The sequence below is a fragment of the Triticum aestivum genome, chromosome 5B, assembly GCF_018294505.1.
Source record: "Triticum aestivum cultivar Chinese Spring chromosome 5B, IWGSC CS RefSeq v2.1, whole genome shotgun sequence".
NCBI classification, from domain to species: Eukaryota; Viridiplantae; Streptophyta; class Magnoliopsida; order Poales; family Poaceae; genus Triticum; species Triticum aestivum.
In genome coordinates, this window is record NC_057807.1 from 247887892 (window position 1) to 247893725 (window position 5834).

Consider the following 5834-nt stretch of genomic DNA (forward strand, 5'->3'; position numbering starts at 1 on the left):
ATTCTTCACCCCCTTTATTTTAACATCAATGCACCGTAATTTTACGTTTTGTAAATTTTGTGTTATTCAGACGTAAAAAGAGAACGTAAGAAAATATATAATTACCGTAAAAAAATATATTGAGTAAATTACAAATGTAAAAACATAGTGTAAAATGTACATAAATGTATTTTTTTCCTGGTATTCTGATCTTTTTTTAATGTCAAATTTTAATTAATGATCAATATGACTGTAACTATTTATATTTAATTTATTTATGAAATGATCGTAAGATTACCTCGGATGAAGAATAACTTATTCTGCACCTGAGTGATGAATAGTAACACCCAGCGCCGCACCACTCTCCTACCCACCTAAAAAAAATTACCACCGTTTATGCCCACGTCCCCACATTTTTTGGGTCGATTCGATTTGTGAGCGGAAAGCGGTGAGCAGTTCTGGAGGCGAGCGACGGCAGATTTCGGCGACGAGCGGGTGGCGGCATATTTTGGTTGGAGGCTGCTGCTTGCGGCGCTGGGGTGACCCCGTGGACCGGTGGCAACGTCGAGGTGAACAGCGATGCGGGAGGCTCCGCTGCGGGTGGCGGCCTCATCGGCCGGCGACATTCCGGTGGCTGTCAACAGGGGAATAAGCACCTTGCTCTCCTCTGCGACCTCATCATCAATTGGAATCGAGAAGGTCACATCCCGTTGCTTACTCTCCATCAGAAGCCGCCAGAATCGATCGCCACCTCCCTACCTGAGCGCCACGAGTCCCCCCAACTTCCAGATCCCGCCCATCAGCGCCTCAAAAGGTCAGTAATTTATTTTCTACTTGTGCATGAATTCTCGTGACATAGTAGTAGTCTCGATTGTGCAGAAGCACCAAGTGCGTCAAATTTTCTATTCCTTGCATTTAACTGTTTGACCCAATTTTTGATATGGTGTATCAGAAATTCAGAATAGGATAAGTTATGATGATTGTAGGAGTGATCTGCGGCTCTGAAATTATGTGATTTAGGTAGATTTCGATACAAAAGCTCTTCTTGGGTAAATCAATTAGCCAACAAATCTGAAAGAAATTTCAAGGATGTTAATTAGAGTCTGATTCGCGTCATACTAGTATATTCTGAAGAGCAACTTGCTGTTTGTTACTGCAAATGGCAAGAAGAGTACGCATTCAATGCTTTTACTACTGGTCTGGTTTGCTTTTGGAGTAGATTACAGCTTTAATATGTAGTTAGTTCATTTTCTGGGCGGTTCAAGCGAATCATTGTTTTTGAACTCACAGTGCCATTTGATTTTCATGGGGTTGAAAGGGTCTGTCTAAAGTATTAACCTAATATAACAAAACTCTGAGGCATAATCAAGTTTGTTATTGAGTCCCTGGAATCCAATTTCTACAATAATTCAACACATATTCTTGGAAAACAGTTTGTTCTTTAATCCAATTTGTACATTGCCCACTAGTGATTTTAGTGCCATAAAAGGAGCTGATAAGTTGCATATTTTCAGTGTTGTTTCAGTTTATGCTGTAGCCCGATGTGGCATGAGATGAGCTCAAACCTAATTTATTCCCACTGAATCTGGCGAGCTTTTTACACTTGTGTTACTGTTTCCATCTGGAGATGAAAAATTCTATCGTCAGATTTCAGCTGACAAGGTAAATCTTGCCAGTCCCTCATCGCCGCGCTGGTGCTGCTACCTCCATTCCTGGTCCCTCTTTGTCGTGCAAGGCAACAAAGGAGAGTCACCATGAATGCGAGTCTCGCCACCCTCGTGTTCACGACTGCTCCGGAGTCCTGACAAGGCAGAGGTCGTTGCTGGCAATCATTCAACGAGCATGCTGTAATAAAATGATTTTTTACAAACAAAACTATAAAAAATGAATCTGAGAAATGTTTCGAGGTCGCCGTACTGCGTTTCAAAAACAAATGTAGTTGATCCAAGTCAGAGAGCATGCTGTGATGAAATGTAAAAACAAATCTGCGAGATCGCCGCACATGAAGTATTTTAAATGTGCTCACCATTGGGGTATGATCATTATTCCTTTTAGATGTCTATAGTACAATTTACATCAACGCTTCTAGCCAATTTTATGTTGGATGGTTAGGATGCGAAGTTAATTTAATATCTGATACCACTTGGAAAGTTCATATGGTAAAAAATGGAATGATTTACAAGGCGACTGAAATAATCCTTTGCGTACTGGTCACAACCACAAGAAAAGCAGCAGCTGCTCATGAACATGAATTAATAAGTAAAACATATGAAGAAGATGATTCTCATTGTTATGTGCCCCCCTTGGTTATACACACTTTTTTTCTTCTAAATTCTTCTCTCCTCCTTCCTTTTCCTGTATATAATTTTGGGATACGTCTGGTAGAATATTTTGTGTCGTCATAGGTACAAAGAGCCAATAACTCGCCATTAAGAGAAGAAATGCATAGTCCGACTTTATTTGTAAAACGGGGTGAAAGCCTATTTCGAGAGAAATGCATAGCTCTGCTTGCCACTGTGTCTGGCAATTATGGAAATCCTTAAGAAACTACTCCCTCTGTCTCATAATATAAGAGCGTTTTTGACACTACACGCTCTTATATTATGGGACAGAGGGAGTAGATGTCATTTGCTATTCTGCATCAGGTTTGGCAATAGATAGAGTGGTACTACAAACTGGTGCTGAGACACGGAAGCAAGCTCTTTTGGGTGAAGTGAAGCTCACCCTGCCAAAAGTGCCTTGTGTGCAAAATGAATTAATGGACCATTTCATTATCGCTACCAAAATTACCTTGTACAAAACGATTAGTGGAGTAGGTGCAGAACGACCATTAAAAGACTAGTGAAAATATCTAATGTACATTATAGGAATGCAACTTTATCCTATATGAAAGAAGTCAGGAACGCCTTCCCATTCGTTGCCGTAAGATTACAGCAGCATCGTTCGTTTTTATATTGTGATCTCGTTGGACGATACACAAGAGGACGTAACATTCATTCTGTAAGATTACCTCGTAACTCACAGGCATGCATTCTCTAAGATTACCTCGATCCTTTTTGTACGGCGGCGGTACAACTTTCCTTCCATGCCATTGTAATCTTACCTCAAGTCTTTTATTTCTTATGTTTTGAAGTTTCTGAGCATGGGATTGGACTGGGGTGAGGAATAAGAATTCCTCACCCATGGTGATATGTATAAAAAATGCTAGTCATAATGAAAAAATGTACCAACATTTCAAAAAGTATATGTAATTTTTTTATAAATGTGTATACAAAGTAAAGGAAAACTTTTATGTAATATATTTGTACAAAAAAGTATCTAATATTTTGAATGAATATTATTGTGTTTCAAAAAATATTTGTAAAACGTAAAGGAAAATGTTTATATGAATGTAAATATATGTGTGTGCAAGTTTCAAAAAATGTCTATTGCCAGTTAAAAATATGTACATGACATTTATAAAAGTATTCTCGCTGTTAAAATTATATATATACAATGTAATAGAAATATTATGGTACTTTAAAAAATATTTAACGCCATTTGAAAAATGTGCCAATACATATTTTGGAGAAAGTGCTCAGAACATGTATTTAAAATAATAGTTATAATATATTTGGAAAGCGTTAAATGTGTATAAAATAATGTTTCAGATGTATACAAAAAATGTATAATGTGTATGAAAAAGAATAGACATGAAAACATATATTTTTTAAGAAAAATCATGTATTTTTTAAATGATAAACATGTACAAAAATAATTTTTCTAGTGCATACAAAAAATATATAAAAATTTGTATGAAAAAGAAATGACATAAAAATAGTACTTGTGAACATAATGTTAATCTTCTAATTGACAAATGTCAAATGTGTATAAAAATTGTTTCACATGCATATAAAAAATGTACAGATGTGTATGAAGAAAATATAAATTAAAATATTTATTTGGATAAAATTGTTAATCATCTATTTGAAACTACGAAACGTGTATAAAAATAATTATTCGGGGATATACAAAAAATGTAAAATATGTATGAAAAAGAATAGATATCAGAATATCTATTTCAAGAAATTTTTAATCGTGTACTTGAAAAATGTTAAACATGTATTACAATATTGCTCAGACGTATACAAGAAATGACAATGTGTATGAAAAAAGTAGAGATCAAAACATGTATTTGAAAAAACAAATGTTAAATGCATATAAAAACATGCTCCTAATGTACACTAAAAATGCACATTGAGTGCGAAGAAAAATAGACATGTGTTGGGAAAAAAACATTGAAACAGAAGAAAGAAAGAAATAAAACCAAGCAAAAACAAAAACCAAAGAAAAGCGAAGTAGAACCACTACAAAACAATGGAAACAGTTGAAACCAAAGAAAACGAGAGCAAAACAATGGAAACCATTGTAAACCAAAGAAAAATTAAAGAAACTGTAAAACCCGAAGAAAACCATTACAAAACAGCAAATACAATGCAAACGAGGCTACAATTCTGGGCCGGCCCAGTACTGCAGCAAAGGGACAAATGTTTCACTTGAGGGGAGACACACGAGTGAAAATCGAGAAAGAAACAAAAAAAGAAAAAAGGAAAGAAATAAAAACCGGTGAAAACCGAGAAAGAAACAAAGGAGATCGGTGAAAAACAAAGAAAAACTGAGAAAACCAGTGCAGAAACATAAGAAGCAAAAAAAGAAAAAGGGGGGAAACGTGAAGAATATCAGGACCAAACTAGTGCAACAATCGACAAAAAGCACCCGCGAGCGAGCATCTTGTATTGAAGTCTAGCAAATGTAAAAAAACTAAATCGGTCGGGCTAGTATCCTTGCATGGGAGAAAAACCTGCAACAAGATGGACGCTACTCTCACTATAAGTGGGATATAGTTCTTGTGGATGGAGTAGGCCGGAGAGCTCACAAGTGGGCCACCGGGCCATCGTTGGAGATGGGATGGTGTGGTTGGGGGCTAGGGATGACGGTACGTAAACTCGTAGTAATACTCCGTAGGGTGGCAAACGTGGCTGGAAGTACCATATCGTAGATTACATGAAAAAATTACCTAGGTTCGGGCCTACAAGAGGAAGTAACACTCACATCCTTCTTTTGGATTGTATTCATGATGGAGTACCTCGCACAAGGGTTACATGGGGGGACGAAGTGTGAAACTATTGAGAGTATGATTCTACCAGAGTATATGGGAATGGCTGCCTCTATCCCCCACCTTATATAGATGATGGGGGCTAGCATTTTATAGGAGATCGATCTGATCTGAGCCACCACCATCAAGCTTGCACTCCAAGATGGTACATAGCTATGTGTATGAGCCTCTTGGCATCCCTCCTGTGGTTGGACCTTCATCGAGCCCCGTGGAGCCCGAGGTAGGCCTACTGCCGGGCTCCCTCTGGGTAGCCACCCATAGTGTATTGCACCGTCAGTAGCCCCCGAGCATTTCTAGAGTTGTGGTATCCTGGTCTTCAGAGGGAGAACCCAAGTAGGCACCTCTAGTCTTTATTAATCCTCGTGGCCTACTCTTAGGAGCCCGACTCAAAAGGGGTTTTCGGGCCTGCCTCGTGCGTGGCCTCTTGAGCACTGTCTTCATGGTTTTGAAATGGTTAGCGGGGGCCTCTGAGATTCAGGGCTCCCATTTTTCTTGAAGCCTCGGAGCTCATTGCCATCAACGGAGCTCACCTGCCTTCAGGCGTGTCAAGATGTCGTGGTTTGGGGGGCTCCATCGAGTTGTGGCCTCGTAGGACATCGTAGGACAATGCATGACATTATGGACTCTTGAGATGGGGGTGTCACTTGCCCACCCCGTCCAATATTGTCATACTTGGTAGGAGGACCGTCGTAGCACCCAT

At 38.7% G+C, this 5834-nt stretch overlaps 1 long non-coding RNA gene across 1 annotated transcript; it reads left to right on the forward strand.

Annotated features, from left to right (window-relative positions):
- The first annotated feature begins 362 nt into the window (after positions 1 to 362).
- Positions 363 to 4607, forward strand: LOC123111201 (uncharacterized). Its single transcript, XR_006454275.1, has 2 exons — positions 363 to 793; positions 1494 to 4607. It is a non-coding gene; the product is annotated as an uncharacterized lncRNA (long non-coding RNA).
- Positions 4608 to 5834: the final 1227 nt, after the last annotated feature.